The sequence below is a fragment of the Anas acuta genome, chromosome 1 (assembly GCF_963932015.1).
Source record: "Anas acuta chromosome 1, bAnaAcu1.1, whole genome shotgun sequence".
Classification (NCBI taxonomy): Eukaryota; Metazoa; Chordata; class Aves; order Anseriformes; family Anatidae; genus Anas; species Anas acuta.
Genome location: NC_088979.1, coordinates 91,810,192 through 91,829,463, shown reverse-complemented (window position 1 = coordinate 91,829,463; position 19,272 = coordinate 91,810,192). Strand labels below are relative to the sequence as shown.

General features: G+C 47.5%; 1 long non-coding RNA gene across 3 annotated transcripts; it reads left to right on the top strand.

The window, feature by feature from the left end:
- The first annotated feature begins 486 nt into the window (after positions 1-486).
- On the top strand, positions 487-13,738 carry LOC137859050 (uncharacterized). 3 transcript variants are annotated; one of them, XR_011098136.1, is made up of 5 exons: positions 487-1,442; positions 1,696-1,884; positions 10,632-10,878; positions 10,915-11,689; positions 11,720-13,738. It is a non-coding gene; the product is annotated as an uncharacterized lncRNA (long non-coding RNA). The 3 variants fall into 3 exon arrangements; XR_011098131.1 differs by lacking the exon at positions 1,696-1,884 and having other exon boundaries at positions 488-1,650; XR_011098133.1 differs by lacking the exons at positions 1,696-1,884; positions 11,720-13,738 and having other exon boundaries at positions 491-1,650; positions 10,915-11,691.
- The last annotated feature ends 5,534 nt before the right edge of the window (positions 13,739-19,272 follow it).

Sequence of the window (19,272 nt, the reverse complement as noted above, 5' to 3'; positions counted from 1 at the left end):
TTGGTGAATATCTGACCGGACCCCAGATGGTTAACGCGTTATTGGTGTATCTGACAGGTTCGGTACCCTGAATCCGACCGGTCCCATAACGGTTAATCAGCTACACCCCTTAATGCGACACTAACGAAGGAGCACGAAAGAGACACATGTCCTTGCCTCTGGAGAGGAGGTTCCTTGCACAGCAGTGCAAGGAACACAAAACTCAGTTGCGCCAGACTAACATGTGGTTGTATCTGAGCTTGGAGGCTGCAACCCTCTTCAGACTTCCACATCTAGAGGAACACTTTGGCTGCAGCCTAAAAGCCACGTGTACAGGAGCTCCCCCAAGCCAGCCAATCTTCTTCCCATGATCTGCCAGGAAACAGCAAGGTAGGCATGTACCCAGATCAAAACCCAAACCTTTGGACCAGTCCTTGACCTGAATAGTGAGTGACGATCCCAATCCTGGCATTCATATGTGATATTTATATGCAGTGGAAGTGTTAGTTTATACGCAGTGTAGTCAGAGGTCACGGGGCTAGATTTTGAAAAGTCCTGCATAAAGAAGACATCTCAGAAAAGCAGATTTAAATACCATTAATGCCAAGAAAAGTAACTCTGATTGCTATATTCTTTATCTGTCATGACTAGACAGATGAAAATCTATGAGAGCAATTTTGTCTTTAAGGTCATTTTCTTTTTTTCTTTGATGTCTTTTCTTTCGTTTGTTTGTTTGTCTGTTTATTTATTTATTTATTTAAACAGGCTCTGTACTACTTGTCCTCACAGAAAGACTAACAGAAATATGACCCTTGTGCACTTTTTGTAGTCAATTCATTAGGTCAGCTCTAACCACTAAGCCCCTTGTCAGGTTATTTCTAGTAGTGACAAGGAGCAATTAAGCTTAAAAGACTGAAGCCAGGTAGATGAGCCTATTCCAGGAGGTCTCTTGGCTCCACCCTTGTGAAGTGAAACCTGCCAGGTGTGGATCATTTGACTTTTGCTATATAGGAAGCCTGAGGACTTGTGGGGAATTGCCTTCCCGGTGGGGGAGTTTGAGGCTCAGGTTCTCTAGGGTGCTTTTCTGCTGTTGTGGTGGAGCGGATTCAGTGTTCCCCGGAGGGCTGCTTTTTCTTCACGTTTTCTCCCATCTCTGTGAAACAGTTTTAGTGACTCTATGAGCTAGCTACGTTGTTGGTGCCCTCTCAGTACGGTGAGACCCTGGTGGCGCGAAGTCGCTGTGAAGCAGTGTGGAAGTGACTCAAGTTCAGGAGCTGTCAGGTAAGTGTTCCTGGGTTCTACGGTTCTTTAATGTCGAGGAGTTTGAGTACTTCCTTCACCTTGTCTGTTTTCAGTGAAATTACTTCCGTGGCTTCTAAGCTCCCTTTCCAGCCCTTCCAAATATAATGAGAATGAAAGCTAAAAAGAAAGCCCCACCAACTCAGAAGCTCACGTGCTTACAGGTAAGCCTGACTTTGAAGAATGTTCTTAATTATTTGTTAGGATTCGACAACAGGCAGTGTGGAAAAAGGTGCCTTAATGTGCACTCAAATTATGCCTTGCAGTGAGTAGAAACCCATGGGGAAGGTAAAGGTGGAGCTATCATAACTTTAACTAAGTGGAAGTTGCGAGACTGTGCTGTTCCTAAAAGAAATGCCGCTTTCACAACATGTAAGTCAAAAGCAGTATGAAGAAAGCCTCTCCTCTTCCCTACAGGCCTGCGTCTCGGCTGTGGAGAAAGATTTGGAATAGGTCCACCAGTGAGGAGAGACTATCTTCCTCCCAGGCTGTACAAGCCAGTGTCTGAGGTATTGGGGAAAGCGTCCTTCTGTGAAAGGAAGAGAGCAGAGCAGGACCACGGCCCGTGCCACCCTGTGGTTTTACCTGCGTGACCATGCAGAGACGGTGAGAGTAAAAGAAGAAAAATTGAAGCTGCTGTTAAAGGCATGGCTACCTGAGTTGGGAATAAAAATAATGGGGGGGAAAGGGGTTCTCTGAGAATCATGCTACTGCAAGGTCCCCAAATGTGGGGTGCAGGGCGTGGCTGGGCAAACAGGGCACGGCATGTCAGAAAGCTGTGGTGCAGCAGTTAGCACAGGTAGGGGGAGCAGGAAGGGCAGAGGGTTTCCCCCGCCCATACAAACACCTCCTTAACAACAGCCGTTAGCTAGGTGATAATGGTCTCCACCAGGCACAGTGCGCTCTCCAGGAAGTCGGTACACACCCAGACCGACTGCCCGTTAAAAAATGCTGCAGTTCAGGTCACCGGATGCAAGGAGTGTCTGAGCCTGTTCCTGCCATCAGCGGGAGGCAGAGAGACTGCGTGCGTGAGGTGCAAGCAGGTGGATGACCTGGTCTGCATGGTGGTGGAGCTCAAGGAGGAGGTGGAGAGGTTGAGGGATATCAGGGAGTGTGAGCGGGAGATTGACTTACGGAGTAACTCCCTGCAGGGCCTCAAGGAGAGGTACCGGGGTGAGACACCCCAAATGGGGGTGGACCCCTGTTGGGAATTGGCATACAGGGCCTGGACATGAGTCTGTGGAGCAATTGTTCGATCTGAGCTTGCCTTAAGCAACCAGGAGTAGGCCTTAGAAAATCTCATGGCCTGCTGTAGCTGAGCAAACCAAGCTACCAGAATAACTGTGAGAAGCTCCCACGACAATGATTCCCACATTGCCCAATTGAGGAATTCAGAAAAATATTGTTACCAGCAGCTGGCTTCATGTGGAGGAATGGCTAAGTGAAGTAGGACATGTGGATGTTGAGCAGTTGGGAGACAATGGGCTGGTGAAGCACGGTACTCAACTCACATGAGCCTGGGCACGCACGCAGCTGGCTGAGAGCCAATCAGGCTCAAGGACATGATGCCCTTGGGCGATCGGGAAAGTCCCTAAGGCGGGACAGGTAGCCAAAAGAAGGAGGACCAGACTGAAAAGCCCGCGAAGTGTTAGCCAATCCTGAGCTTAGTTTCTGCAATATGTATGAGTTGATTATGTTCGAACTAGATAAGGTGACTGAGCTATCCATTAAAGTTGAAGTTCACTGTTTACTCATTGAGCGCCTGTGTCTTCCTTCCGTCGACAACAAATTGGCGCCCGAACAGGGACCGGTCTGAACGGGATTTGGACACTGCTGGCAGTGATCCTGGGCCATGGTTGGACGGAATAAGGGAAGCCGGTCCTGCAATGCAGCCCAGGAGGTGGAAGGGACAAGAATCCCCACACCCGTGCCGGGAAGGTGAAAGGGACGTGGAGTCCCCGCACCCAGGAGAGGATCCCGCCGGTCGCGCGTCGCCGAGGTCTGCAGCTCGGAAGGTGAAAGGGAGTCCCCGCACCCGGGATGAGCCTATATAGGGTCCCGCCGGAAAAGCGCCGCCAAGGTCTTTGCAAAGGCTGCAACCGATGTATATAAAGGTATGAAGAGACAAGCAGCGTATTATTTGCTCAAATGCTTTTTAGAAAAGTGGAGCATTTTAAATATAGATTGTAGAAAAGATTTGCCAGGGTTATTAGCATATGGGGTAGCTAAGGGTTATTTTACAAATCCTGATACAGTTTTTTGAACAAACAGAGTGGCGTAAATTTGGAAATAAATTGTTTGATGTAATTAATGATATTAAGTCTGCTAAAAAATTTAATGAAGCCATGGAGAGCAGTGGCTAATGCATTAGCCATACATAAAGCTGAACAAAGAGTTGCCGTTGCTGCAACAGAGCGGTTAGGACCACCAGGAAGGGTTAATAATGTTAATCCACAGCAAATAAATATGGAAGGAACAGATTGCCTGTTACCACCTTCCGTTAGAACTTTTACTATTACACAGGGGGTCTCGGGAAAATTGGAGGTGCCTGTGACAATGTCCTCTGTAGCAGAGGAGGAGCTTTAGAGACTGCACAGCAATCGCAGAATCAAGTATTCGCTGCCCTTGCTCCTTTGCAAACGCCCGGAGGTCGTCCTACTGGCCGAGGGTCTTCACCGTGACCGTGTTGTTTTCACTGTGGGATCGCGGGACGTGTGAGACGAGAGTGCAGGGCGGGGTCGGTGTGGTGTCAGGGCTGCCGGTCCAGTGCGTGTGGCGCGGCGACCTCTCGGCATGGTGCGTCGGGGGACGGCCAGAGCAGCGGGAAGGACCGCCCCGCGACGACACAAAAAGCGGCATTTAAGACAGCGGCCGGAACGGCACCGTTTGCCTCCGACCGGCCACCGGAGGGAGCCTCGGCTTGGACTTGGCAACAGCAGTAGATGTCACAGTATGTTTAAAGGATGAGAAACTGCAAATTGAGGCATTGTTGGACACTGGCGCAGATGTGACAATCAGTGCGCAAACCTTGCCACTGCATTGGTTTTTACATTCGAATCCAGTACCACTGTAGCAGGAGTAGGAGGTATGACTATTGCTCGTCTATCACCAGTACTGCAATGGACAATAGGTAACAAAGTTGTAAAATGCAGTGTATCTGTCTTACCATTGCCAGATGGAGTACAAGCACTGATAGGGAGAGACATTCTTGCTCTTACGTCAGACCACCATTTATAGGTATGACCATTGCTTGGACTTTCCCAATCCCACTAAAATGGAAAACTGATGAACCTGTGTGGGTTGAGCAGTGGCCGCTAAAATGGGAAAGTCTAATACATGCTCACGGATTAGTCCATGGGAGCACTGCAACCTGGTCTACCTAATCCTGCTATGATACCAGAGGGTTGGCATTTATTGATTGTGGATCTGAAAGACTGTTTTTTCACAATAGCCCTCCATGAAAATGACAAACAGAGGTTTGCCTTTACTCTCCCGGCAATAAATCGTGAAGGTCCGGATCAAAGATTTGAATGGACTGTATTCACAGCATTTGGCAGATTGAGATATCTGCATGTAACGATAGACACTTATAGTCACATGATTTGGGCTACACCGCAGCCTTGGGAAAAAGTTCGGGATGTATGATGTCATCTTGCCAGTTGTTTTGCAGTAATGGGAGTACCACAAACTATAAAGACAGATAATGGTCCAGCCTATGTTAGTGGGCCACTTAAGCGATTTATGGAACTGTGGGACATTAAGCATATAACTGGTATTCCACATTCACCAACTGGTCAAGCTATAGTAGAAAGGGCTAATGGAACAGTTAAGCAGTACTTGGAAAAGTTTAAAGACATTACAGATGTTAGAGAGAGGGTGGATAAAACTTTATTTGTTCTCAATCATTTGTGTGTATTTGGAGATGATGAGGAACCACCTGTGACATGTCATTACATTAAGTCTGAAAATGATAATAAATGTATTATGAGAGTACTGTACCGAGATATGAAAATGGGACAATGGTTGGGGCCTGCTGACGTGATTTATATGGGGCGAGGTTATGTGTGTATCTCTTCCCCTACAGGGCCAACCTGGGTGCCTGGTCGATGTGTTAAACCAGCCATTGAAGAAAAGTCATCAAGTACGAATAACAGCAACCATGGCTGATCTAACGGCACAAGGGATTCTGGTTGCGTTATCCTTGACAATGACGACTGGACGTAATAGTGCCATCCTAAGCAAAATTGATCCTCAAACCAATATGTGGGTCACTTGGGCAAATCAAACTGGACAAAGTTCATTTTGCCTATTCCTCGCTTCTGCGTCTGATCCTTTCGTTGAAATGGTTAAGGGATGATACGCAAAAAATTGTAGTACAAGATAGTTGGTTTGAAGGTTGGTTTAAATCCGTTTTTGGGAACATGGGTGGATGGTTTTTCTTAGTTAAAGAGGGACTTCGTTTTCTACTTATATTGATTATAGTTGCTGCACATATAATCTTTAACTGCCTAACTAAGAAACTAGAGCAACTCACAGAGAGGGTATTTGTTGCGCAAAATAAAAACGGGGGAATTGTGGAGGAATGATTAAGTGAAGTAGGACATGTGGATGTTGAGCAGTTGGGAGACAATGGGCTAGTGAAGTACCGGACTCAACTCACATGAGCCTGGGCACGTATGCAGCTGGCTGAGAGCCAATCAGGCTCAAGGACACGATGCCCTTGGGCCATCGGGAAAGTCCCTAAGGTGGGACAGGTAGCCAAAAGAAGGAGGACCAGACTGAAAAGCCCGGGAAGTGTTAGCCAATCCTGAGCTTAGTTTCTGCAATATGTATGAGCTGATTATGTTCGAACTAGATAAAAGGCGATTGAGCTATCCATTAGAGTTGAAGTTCACTGTTCACTCATATTGAGCGCCTGTGTCTTCCTTCCGTCGACAACAGCTTCAAGGACAAGAACTAAGTGACTGCTAATCACAAGGGGGGTTGTTTTCTTGTAGTCATTTGTCTGAGTGCTTTTGACCAATAATCTTGTGTGAAACACTGTCCGCCCCTGTTAAGTTCACTATAAAAGTTAGGCCATTTGGGTAATAAAATGGAGCAGCATGATCTGACTCAACCGGTGTCTGTTGTGCTTTCGGCCGCGCTTCCTAACAAATGGCACCCGAACAGGCTAAGACCTGAACAGGACATCGCAGCAGTGCCGAGACATCGCAGCGCAGCGGGAGAGCGGTGGCGCCAGGAGCCCAGGGAGAGCAGCGGCGCCGGGACATCGGAGCGGCGCCGGGAGACCTGAGGCACACGGAGGGACTCCCGCTGGACGGAGAGAGCCCTGAGAGACGCTGCAGAGCCACGGACGGCTCTGAAAGACACAGAGAGACCTGACAGAAGCCGGAACACCTGAGAGGCATTGAGAAACTCCAAGCACTGACCTGGACAAAGGACTCACGGTGAGACACGGGGAAAAGAAACCGTGGGGAGCGTGGGAAGAGATCCACGGGAAAACGGAACTAGGTTAATCTAGTGAATTTGGACTGGAAATTGTTAAGTCAGCTGTGGTCCACAGTAAACGAGTCAGGTCTGAAAGGGGAACCTACGAGACAGATGTTGGACTATATTTGGGGAACAAATATTTTGCTTCCAGGAGACACATGTAGCATAATGAAGTTAATATTGACCCAACACCAGCAGCTCTTATTTAATGCCCATTGGCAGGCTGCTTGTCAAGAAGCCGTCGCAGTGATAAGAGCACCTGGGGACCCTTTGCATGGGGTCACGCTGGAAGAGTTGATGGGGGTAGGACCATATTTTAGGACAGAAGCATAGGCCTTGCTGGGACTTGATAAAGCGAAGGAATCGATGAGAATGGCCAGAAAAGCATTGGATCGGATAAAGGGACCAGGGGGAATACCTTCCTACATGGGAATCAAACAGGGTAGAGAGGAACCATTTGGGCTTTTTATTGACTACATAGCAAACACCATACAGGCGGCTGGGGTGCCTGATTACCTCAAGGGCATGATATTAAAACAGTGCGCAATTCAGAATAGCAACCCCTCTACTCGCAATATATTGGCTTCCTTACCTGGGACATGGACAATCGAGGAAGGGTTGGAAAGAATGGCTCAGGTACCAGTAGGCCCACAGGCTATGTTAGTAGAAGCAGTAAAGCAATTAGGTGACAGCATGCGAGAGCAGACACAGGCTATGAAAGAGCATGCTCAGTTTACACAGAGTCAGGTCCTTGCAGCTCTTGCTCCTTTGCAAACCGCCGCTTCACTCTCTGGTGGTCAAGTACCACCCCCTCGTGGCCAAATACCACACCGCTTGCGATGTTCTGGTTGTGGTGTTTTTGGACACGTGAGACGAAACTGCAAAGCTGGGGCAGTATGGTGCTCAAATTGTCAGTCGGGCAATCCCAATGAAGCGGCATGTCGATGCAACGTGTCGGGAAACGGCCGGAACAGCGGGAAGAGTCGCCCCGCGACGACACAAAACGCTGCCGCATACACAGCAACACCGAGGGGGAACCTGTTCCTCTCCGACTAGCCACAAGAGGGAGCCGATGTATCTATAATCAGCACACAAAACTGGCCGCAGCATTGGCCAACATCTGAAACCAATGCCACGGTGGCCGGGGTAGGAGGAATGACACTTGCCCGTCAGTCACCACCCCTGCGGTGGACAATAGGGGACAAAGTGGTGAAATGTTGTGTCTCTGTTATTCCGTTGCCTGACGGGGTGCACGCACTAATAGGGCGGGACATCCTTGCTCAAATGGGAATGGTCCTTACCTCGGAACGCCCTTTATAGATATGGCCATTGTTTGGACTTTCCCGATCCCGCTCCGGTGGAAGAATGATGATCCTGTGTGGGTCGAGCAATGGCCGTTAAAAAGGGAAAGCCTGATACAAGCGCATGAGCTGGTTAAAGAACAGTTTCAACAGGGGCACTTAAGGTTGTCAACAAGCCCGTGGAATACACCTATCTTTGTGATTTAAAAAGAAGTCAGGAAAGTATCGACTGCTCCACGATCTGCGCGCGGTAAATAAGCAGATGTACGATATGGGAGCAGTGCAGCCAGGGTTGCCTAATCCTGCGATGATACCTGAAGGATGGCATTTACTCATAGTGAACTTAAAGGACTGTTTCTTCACAATTGCTCTCCATGAAAATGATAAACAAAGATTCGCTTTTACACTTCCTGCAATAAACCGAGAAGGGCTGGACCAGAGATTTGAGTGGACGGTCCTGCCTCAGGGAATGCGAAATTCACCAACTCTATGTCAACTCTATGTCGATGATGCTCTACAGCCATTGCGACGAAAATGGTCAGGAACAATAACCTATCATTATATGGACGATATTCTATTGGCCCAGTCAACACCATTTTCTTCACAGCAAAAGGATGAACTAATGAAGCAACTTAAACAGAGAGGATTAGTAGTTGCCCCCGAGAAGGTACAGGAGACAAGCCCATGGAAATATCTTGGATGGCATATCACCGATGCTACGATCCAACCGCAGAAATTGACAATACAATCAGACCTTAAGACTCTTGACGACGCCCAGAAGTTGATGGGTGATTTGCAATGGATTCGACCAGTGGTTGGTATTCCCAACGAGCTGTTAAATCAACTACGACCTTTGCTACGAGGGACAGATCCAGCAGCACCACTTCAGCTTATAGACCAACAAAAACAAGCACTACAGCTAATAGCCTCAATGATTACAACACGGGCTACACATCGGCGTATAGAGGGTGCAACCGCCTCTTGATCTAACTATTCTGTGTGGCCCCCAATATTTGATGGGTGCGATAACACAGCAAAAAATAAAAACGGGGGAGAAGCAGGGAGATATGGTGGTACTAGAATGGCTAGCTCCTCCGTTGCGGCCACGACGAACAATTCAAGAAAAAATCACCACATTAGCAGAATTAATTAAAAAGGGACGAAGTAGAACCTTGCAAGTAGACGGGGCCCCTCCTAACACCATATGGTTACCTATGAAGTCAAGTGATCTGGAATGGTATATACAAAATTCTAAGGAACTGCAAACTGCTCTATTGCATGATAGAGCAATGTTAATAGCAAAACCATTACAATCTCCTGTCTTGTCCTGGATGAAAAACCAGGGCTGGATAAGTAGACCAAAGCGATCACCCCAACCAGTTGCAGACACAATAACAGTCTTTACAGATGCCGGTAAGTGCTCCAGAACTGCTGCAGTGACATGGAAGGATGAGCGTGGCTGGCAACATCAGATTTTGCAAGCTCAGAAAGAGGATTCATTACAGACACTAGAACTGTTCGCAGTAGTATGGGCATTTGTAAAATAGAAAGATGTTCCGTTGAATGTTGTATCTGACTCTCTTTATGTAGTAGGCATAGCCAATCGCATTGAGGACTCAAGTTTGCGAGAAGTGCAGAATGGACGACTGGTTCAACTATTGACAAGTTTGCAGCTTGCAATCGCACAGAGAAGTAAGCTGTATGCAGTGATTCATATTCGCAGTCATCAGTGGGAACAAGGGCTCGGAGAAGGCAATGCCCGAGCCGACCGATTAGTTGCTGCTACAGTCACTGAAGCTCCACTATCACCATTTTGCCGAGCTCGAGAAGCTCATTCCATATTTCACCAGAACGCGAAGGGACTAGCTCGAGCCTACAATTTGTCTAATGCTGATGCTCAAGCAATCGTGAAGGCTTGTCCCATATGTAGTCATCATAATTTAGGAATGGGACTCGGGTGTGGAGTTAACCCAAGAGGGTTGAAAGCTAATGAAGTGTGGCAAATGGACGTCACTCGTGTTACAGCCTTGGGACGGTTAAAATACTTGCATGTAACGATAGATACCTATAGCCACGTGATATGGGCTACTGCACAACCCGGGGAAAAGGCTCGGGATGTGCGGCGTCACCTCACTAGTTGTTTTGCTGTGTTAGGGGTACCTAGCACTATCAAGACTGACAATGGTCCAGCTTATACTAGTGGGCCACTGAAACGATTTATGCAATTATGGAATATCAATCATGTTACTGGTATCCCACACTCCTCCACAGGACAGGCGATAGTGGAAAGGGCAAATGGAACAATGAAACGATATTTAGAAAAGTTCAGAGATGTTGAAGACGTAAAAGAAAGAATAGGAAAGGCTCTCTTTGTACTTAACCATTTATGTGTGTTTGGGGACAGCACTGAGCCCCTTATAGTACGTCACCATGCCGGGGCAGAAACTTCTAAGCCACCATGCATGAAGGTGTTATACAGAGACATGAAAACAGGGCAATGGCTAGGCCCTGCTGAAGTGATCTACCTGGGGTGCGGTTACGCTTGTGTTTCTTCCCCTACAGGTGCAATCTGGGTGCCTAGCCGATGCGTAAAACCAGCCATTGAAGACACAGGCGGCTGTCGCCAGAAGGAGAATAATGAAGAGTAAACAGCAGATAGAGTCAGCAGCTAAATTATATTTTTGTGAATGAGATTGTGGTATGACCGAGATTGAGATGTGCCAGAGGCCTCTGGGTGTGCGATTGTGCTCTGTGTGTGTGATTGTGCTGTGTACTGTGTGAGTGAGAGCATGCTTTTGCCATAGTGCAGGTTATTGCCATAGTGCAGGATATTGCCATAGTACAGGCTGAAAGCATAGGAAATTGGTGCCGGCAAAAATCATAGGAAAATGGAGGACGAAGTAGCCCTAGATTTATTACAGCGCTTTTTAGAAAAACGGGGAGTCAATTGTAAGCAACTAGCAGGACTAGTTGCGATCGGTCGAGCAAAATCATGTTTCACAAGTATGGAGTCATTGTTTGAAGTAGCCACTTGGAGAAATTTAAGGGAATGTACTGTTTAAACCTTTTTGATCATAGTGAGTCAATTCACAAATTCATTACTTTCCTGAAAGAGCACATGAGAAAGATTCAATATGGTATCAACCCTTTCAATCAATGGTTCACTGATTTGGTTGAAACCATGCATAGATGGTTACTGGTATTAGTCAAAGAGGGATTAGGGATTCTGTTCACTGTGGTGTCAATCATCATTGCATGTAGTATTGTGATAAATGTGGTTAAAGGGTTACTTGCAAAAATGTTATAGAGATTTTGAAGTGGTGCCAGAAACAGGTACCCAGTGGATCCCCGCAAAGTGAACCGAAGCAGCCATAGAATCTGCACACGCCGAAGACGACCATGAAGAGGTTCCTGATAATCATTCTGACAATGACGTGGGCTGCGCCAACTCAAGGACTGCCAAGGACAGCCTTCGATCCTAAGGAGAATGTCTGGGTATCCCTGGCTAGGAAACTGAATACCACCACCTTCTGTGAAAGTCTAGCCAGCCCTAGCACACCTTCTGTTACATACCTTGTCAGGGTACCGTTCATTGACTATAGTAATCGTAGTGTGATTAGGTTTAAGTTCTGTTACCTTTAAGTGATTAGGTTTAAGTTGTGTTACCATTAAGTGATTACAGTAATTGTAGTGTTATTAGGTTTAAGTTTTGTTATGTCATTGTAGTTGTGTTATGTTATGTATTCGACGTCTGATGAAAAAACCTTTGGCCAAGTACTGCTCGTACAAAAAGAAAAAGGGGGAATTGTTGGGAATTGGCATACAGTGCCTGGACATGAGTCCGTGGAGCAATTGTTCGATCTGAGCTTGCCTTAAGCAACCAGGAGTAGGCCTTAGAAAATCTCATGGCCTGCTGTAGCTGAGCAAACCAAGCTACCAGAATAACTGTGAGAAGCTCCCACGACAATGATTCCCACACTGCCCAATTGAGGAATTCAGAAAAATATTGTTACCAGCAGCTGGCTTCAAGGACAAGAACTACGTGACTGCTAATCACAAGGGGGGTTGTTTTCTTCTAGTTGTTTGTCTGAGTGCTTTTGACCAATAATCTTCTGTGAAACACTGTCCGCCCCTGTTAAGTTCACTGTAAAAGTTAGGCTATTCGGGCAATAAAATGGAGCAGCATGATCTGACTCAACCGGTGTCTGTCGTGCTTTCGGCCGTGCTTCCTAACAGACCCCTGCCCTGTCGACGCTGGGCAGAGGGAGGGGATCTGGGAGTTGAGGAGGAATGGAAACAGGTCCCTGCTCGACATCGCAAGCGATGCCCTCCCCTTCCGGTCCCACCTTCCCAGGTGCCCTTACACAACAGGTTTGAGGCCCTGGAGCTCGAGAGACCGGTGGGTGAGGAAGAGGTAGCAAGTGTTCCCAGGAGGATGCCTAGGGCGAGGAGGTCAACTCCACGCCTCAGGACTGCCTCCACCAAGAAAGACAGAAGGGTGATTGTTGTGGGAGACTCTCTTCTTAGAGGAACAGAGGGCCCTATTTGTTGGCCTGACCCTACCCATAGGGAAGTCTGCTGCCTCCCTAGGGCCAGGGTCAGGGACGTTGCCAGGAAGCTTCCCAACCTGGTTCGCCCCTCTGACTATTATCCTCTTTTGATAGTCCAGGCAGGTAGTGACGACATTGAAGAGAGAAGCCTGAAGGCTATCAAACAAGACTTTAGGGGGCTGGGACGGTTAGTGGATGGAGCAGGAGTGCAGGTGGTGATTTCGTCCATCCCTACAGTGGCAGGGAGGGGTACAAAGAGGACACGGAAAGCCCACCTGTTAAACACGTGGCTCAGGAGCTGGTGCCAACACAGAAATCTTGGGTTTTTCGACCATGGGGCACTTTACTCGGCACCCAGCCTGATGGCCGCAGATGGGTCCCTATCTTTTAGGGGAAAAAGGATCCTGGGCCAGGAGCTGGCAGGGCTCGTTGAGAGGTCTTTAAACTAGGTAAGAAGGGGGATGGGGCTGAAGCAAGGATTGTTGGAGCTGTGCCAGAGGGAACAATAGTAAGGCTGGGGGATAAGGCAATGGCCCAGCTGAAGTGCATCTACACCAATGCACGCAGCATGGGTAACAAACAGGAGGAGCTGGAAGCCATCGTGTGGCAGGCAGGCTATGACTTGGTTGCCATCACGGAGACGTGGTGGGACCGGTCTCATGACTGGAGTGCTGCAATGCCTGGCTATAAGCTCTTCAGAAGGGACAGGCAGCACAGAAGGGGTGGTGGTGTGGCTCTCTGTATGAGAGAGTCTTTTGATGTTGTAGAACTTGAGGCTGGGAATGACAAGGTTGAGTCCCTTTGGGTTAGGATCGGCAGGGACAACAAGGCTAGCGTCCTGGTCGGGATCTGTTATAGACCGCCGAACCAGGATGAGGAGACGGATGAGGAGTTCTACAGGCAGCTGACAGAAGTTGCGAAATCTTCAGCGCTTGTTCTCATGGGGGACTTCAACTTCCCTGACATATCCTGGAAGCACAACACAGCCCAGAGAAGCAGTCTAGGAGGTTTCTGGAGAGCATGGAAGATAGCTTCCTGACGCAGCTGGTTAGTGGGCCTACCAGGGGTGGTGCCCCGCTAGACCTTCTCTTCACAAACAGAGAAGGACTGGTGGAGGATGCGATTGTCGGGAGCTGTCTTGGGCAGAGTGACCACGAAATGGTGGAGTTCTCTATTCTTGGCGAGGCCAGGAAGGAGACCAGTAAAACCGCTGTATTGGACTTCCGGAGGGCTGCCTTTGTGCTGCTAAGGACACTGGTTGGTGGAATCCCTTGGGAGGCGGTTCTGAAGGGCAGAGGGGTCCAGGAAGGCTGGGAGCTCTTCAAGAGGGAAATCTTAATGGCACAGGAACAGTCTGTTCCCACGTGCCCAAAGACGAGCTGGCGGGGAAGAAGACCAGCCTGGCTGAACAGAGAATTGTGGCTTGAGCTTAGGAGAAAAAAGAGGGTTTATAATCTTTGGAAAAGTGGACAGGCCACTAGGGAGGACTATAAGGATGTTGCGCGGCTGTGCAGGGACAAAATTAGGAAGGCCAAAGCTCATCTGGAGCTCAATCTGGCTACTGCCATTAAAGATAACAAAAAATGTTTTTATAAATACATCAACACAAAAAGGAGGACTAAGGAGAATCTCCATCCTTTACTGGATGCGGGGGGAAACCTAGTTACAAGAGATGAGGAAAAGGCGGAGGTGCTTAATGCCTTCTTCGCCTCAGTCTTTAGCAGCAATACCGGTTGTTCTCTGGATACCCAGTACCCTGCACTGGTGGAAGGGGATGGGGAGCAGGATGTGGCCCTCACTATCCACGAAGAACTGGTTGGTGACCTGGTACGGCACTTGGATGTGCACAAGTCAATGGGGCCAGATGGGATCCACCCAAGGGTACTGAGAGAACTGGCAGAGGAGCTGGCCAAGCCGCTTACCATCATTTATCAGCAGTCCTGGCTATCGGGGGAGGTCCCAGTTGACTGGCGGCTAGCAAACGTGACGCCCATCTACAAGAAGGGCTGGAGGGCAGACCCGGAAAACTACAGGCCTGTCAGTTTGACCTCAGTGCCAGGGAAGCTCATGGAGCAGATTCTCTTGAGAGTCATCATGCGGCACTTGAAGGGCAAGCAGGCAATCAGGCCCAGTCAGCATGGGTTTATGGAAGGCAAATCCTGCTCAACAAACCTGATCTCCTGTGACAAAGTGACGCGCTGGGTGGACGAGGGAAAGGCTGTGAATGTGGTCTACCTTGACTTCAGCAAGGCTTTTGACACCGTCTCCCACAGCGTTCTCCTCAAGAAACTGGCTGCTCTTGGCTTGGACTGGCGCACGCTTCATTGGGTTAGAAACTGGCTGGATAGCCGGGCCCAAAGAGTCGTGGTAAATGGAGTCAAGCCCAGCTGGAGGCCAGTCACTAGTGGCGTTCCCCAGGGCTCGGTGCTGGGGCCGGTCCTCTTTAATATCTTCATCAATGATCTGGACGAGGGCATTGATGTTACTGAGTATAAATACCAAGTTAGAGTCATGACCAGATATCTTATCGTCTCATAAGCCATTGCTACAACACTCAGTACCATAATGATCTGAAACCAGGGCCCGGAGAGGATAAACAACATGACAGAGAGCAAATACGGAAAATAATGTACTATAATACTCAATTTGGAAAATAGGCGCAGCAGAGTTGAGATTAAAGCAATCAGCATCATGACAAGTGACTATTAAGCAGGTCTAATCCTTACACCAATTTTAGTTTAACACACTCTGGTCAGATCTGCCATTATCTCAACCTTTCGAGCCCCACGTTGGGCGCCAAAAAGACTGTTGTGGTTTAACCCGGCCGGCAGCTAAACACCACGCAGCCGTTCGCTCACCCTCCCCCCTCCCTCTCTGGGACGGGGGAGAGAAATGGAAAGTGAAGCCCGTGAGTTGAGATAAAGACAGTTTAATAAGACAGGAAAATAATAATAACAAAAATAATAATAACAATAATAATAATAATACAATGGTGATAATAGGAAAGTAATAATAATATGTACAAACAAGTGATGCACAATGCAATTGCTCACCACTCGCTGACCGATGCCCAGCCTAACCCCGAGCAGTCCGGCCCCCTCCCCCCGGCTAGCCACCCCTATATATTGTTTAGCATGACGTCAGATGGTATGGAATACCCCTTTGGCTAGTTTGGGTCACCTGTCCTGGGTCTGTCCCCTCCCAGCTCTTACTGCACCCCCAGCCTGCCCGTTGGCAGGACAGAGCAAAAGGCTGAGATGTCCTTGGCTTAGTATAAGCACTGCTCTGCAACAATTAAAGCATCGTGGTGTTATCAGAACTCTTCTCATCCTAAGCCAAAACACAGCATTCCACCAGCTACTAGGAAGAAAATTAATTCTGTTCTAACTGAAACCAGGACAGCAGGGAAGTGATGGAGTCACCATCCCTGGAAGTCTTTAAAAGACGTTTAGATGTAGAGCTTAGGGATATGGTTTAGTGGGGACTGTTAGCGTTAGGTCAGAGGTTGGACTCGATGATCTTGAGGTCTCTTCCAACCTAGAAATTCTGTGATTCTGTGACTCTGTGAATTGTGGCGCAGAATTGTGGCGCTTCTCTGGGTCTGGCTGGAATGTTAACTTTCCCGGCAGCAGCCCATACAGTGCTGTACTCTGTACTTGTAGCTGGAACAGCAGTGTTATCACACCAGTGTTGTGTCTACTGCTGAGCAGCAGTGGCACAGCATCGGTCCTATCTCTAACCCTCCTAGGGGGTGGGCAAAAAGTGAGGAGAGAAACATCACTAGGGCAGCTGACCTAAACCAATCAAAGGGATATTCCATACCATGTGATGTCACACTCAGCAATAAAAGGTGGAAACAGGAAGAAGAGGGGAGGGGTGGTCTCTCGTTGGGAAAACGTTGGTCCTCCTCTCGAGCGCTGGCTGCGTGCGTTGAGGCCTTGCTTCAGGGACGTGGTCAATCATCGCTCATTTGTGGGAAGTAGAGAGTAATTTCTTTCCTCTGCACTTCCATATAGCTTTCATTTATTTTGTTTGTTTGTTTTCCTCCCTTCTTTTTAGTTTTTCCCTTTCCCCCTCCCTTTTCCCTTTTCCCTTTTTATTTCCCTTTAGTTAAATTGTTTAGTTCATGGTAGTCTTTATTTAATTGTTATTATTATTTCCCTTTAATTAAATTATCCTTATCTCAACCCGTGAGTTGTTCTTTGCTTTACTTCTCCCCCTCTTCATCTAAAAGAGGGGGAGTGAGAGAGCGGTTTTGGGGTTTAGCTGCCCAGCACGGTAAAACCACCACACAGAAGTCTGCCGAAGAAGTCGCTCATAGAGTTGTTCAACAACCCTTTCCACGCTCTTTAGCCATAATGTCTAATCTGTGGTGGCTTGCAAAGGAGTTTCTGTGCCTGCAGGGATACGTTAAAGTATATTTGTGGCAATGCAATGTAGTTTTGGAACTTGTCTTGCCCTTTTATACATCTGTAACCTCTTTCCTGCATCCAGAGGAGAAACTGTGAAGCTTGACGTTACAAATGTCTTATGCAGAATATCAACCCCACAAAGTTAAGGTAGTTGTTCATCTTGGAGGGGGTACATTTGAATCCAAAACTCATCTTTAGGACAGAAGCAAGTGTGAGATATGTTCACCTGATTCGTGTCAGTATGGAACAATGCTAGGGCAGCACTGTATGATGAATGTGACCTGTCTTACATACCCTTGTATAACCACAAGTCTTAGAAAAAAAGAGTGGTTAATGTATATAGTTCTTGTATCTTGCAAAGGAATGTTTTAGCAATTCGTGTCAATAGAGAGCTTGAAGGGAAATGTATTTGTAGACTTTTCCTTGAAGTCTCTGGTATCTGGGGGGTTTCAGAATAACTGCTAACTATGATGACTATTGCATGGGACACTATGCAAGTCTCTGATATCTGGGCAGGAGATTAAGGAGACGGGGAGAGCTGAAGAACAACTAAAAGACAAAGCTTGCAGGGGATGTTGCACAAGACTCTGACATACAGCCAAGTTGGAAAAGAGGGAGGAAGACTATGAGCCTTCAGCACGAGAGACCCCCAGAGGGACCACCGGAGACTGATACGCATGCTCCAGTAGGAGGGTTTGGATTCCGGAATCTAATTATAATAACCCTGTGGTTTTTTTAGAAGTAGTAATGAATATGTATTAGCCTAGGAGCATAAAAATCAGCTGCTTGATGTAACTGGTGTGCGTCTTGGTGGAGCAGAGACTCCTGGTGCACCCAGCGCTGTTTGCTTACCTCTATTCCTTTAATAAATAGTAAACTTTGATTATAGTCCTATTTTGAAGACTGAGCTATTTATTACACAAGGTATTAAGCTCTTTATGTTAATAGGAACGTGAGTCTTTCTGCCTGGAACACAATTCAACAGAGCAGTCAACCATTTCTTTAGCTTTGAAGATGCTGAAATGGACCCTGGGTTAAAAAGAACCGGTCCAGAGAAGGGCGACAAAGGGCGACGAAGCTGGTGAGGGGCCTGGAGAACAAGTCCTACGAGGAGCGGCTGAAGGAGCTGAGCTTGTTCAGCCCGGAGAAGAGGAGGCTCAGGGGTGACCTTATTGCTCTCTACAGATACCTTAAAGGAGGCTGTAGAGAGGTGGGGGTTGGCCTGTTCTCCCACGTGCCTGGTGACAGGACGAGGGGGAATGGGCTGAAGTTGCGCCAGGGGAGTTTTAGGTTAGATATTAGGAAGAACTTCTTTACTGAAAGGGTTGTTAGACTCTGGAACAGGCTGCTCAGGGAGGTGGTGGGGTCACCATCCCTGGAAGTCTTTAAAAGACGTTTAGATGTAGAGCTTAGGGATAGGGTTTAGTGGGGACTGTTAGCGTTAGGTCAGAGGTTGGACTCGATGATCTTGAGGTCTCTTCCAACCTAGAAATTCTGTGATTCTGTGGTTCCCAGCCTGTCTCTAAAGATAGTTGTTTAGTGCTAAAATGTGAGTTTCCTTTCTGGTACGTGACCATCCTAGTCTTAAGCTTTCCAGTACTCAGTCGTGTACCCCAGACTCCCGTGTTTTGAGAGGGATTGTACTCTCCTTACCTAATATGGGAATCCCGTTTTTGTGCCTCAAGGGTCAATGGTGTAAGGCACTTAGAAATCATTGCAGATTGTGGCTGTTGTCAATTGCCACGTAAATTAAGGCCATGCAAGTACCTTCTACTCTTTCATCTTCCCTTTCATTTGTTGTCAGGTTACTACTCAATATTCTCACCTTTGGCGAGAAGTCCTAAAAAAAAATACATTACATCTTAATGTTAAAAACTCTTGTTTTTTCTTTCTCTAGGTCTGCCAGTAGCTGACAAGGTAGAAAGATGACCTTTTCTCTTTCATTCTTGTGAAGTTAGAGGCAGTGCCCAATGAAACTGTGACTGAGGCTCTGCGATGGTGCAAGTCTATCTTACTCCTTCAAATTCAGTGATGCAGCCGGAGTTTTCGGTAATGAACTTTCAAGGATTCAACCACTTTAAAGCTTTTGGACAGTGGCAATTATCTGAAAACATTCCTACAGATTTATCTTCTTCATTTACATTTGTTTGCTCTCTCCATCTCATTCAAAGCAGTCAGGACTGGTTTGCTTCCCTCTTCTCTGGAAGTTTGCACTAGGAACCATTGTTAGAATCAGAATCC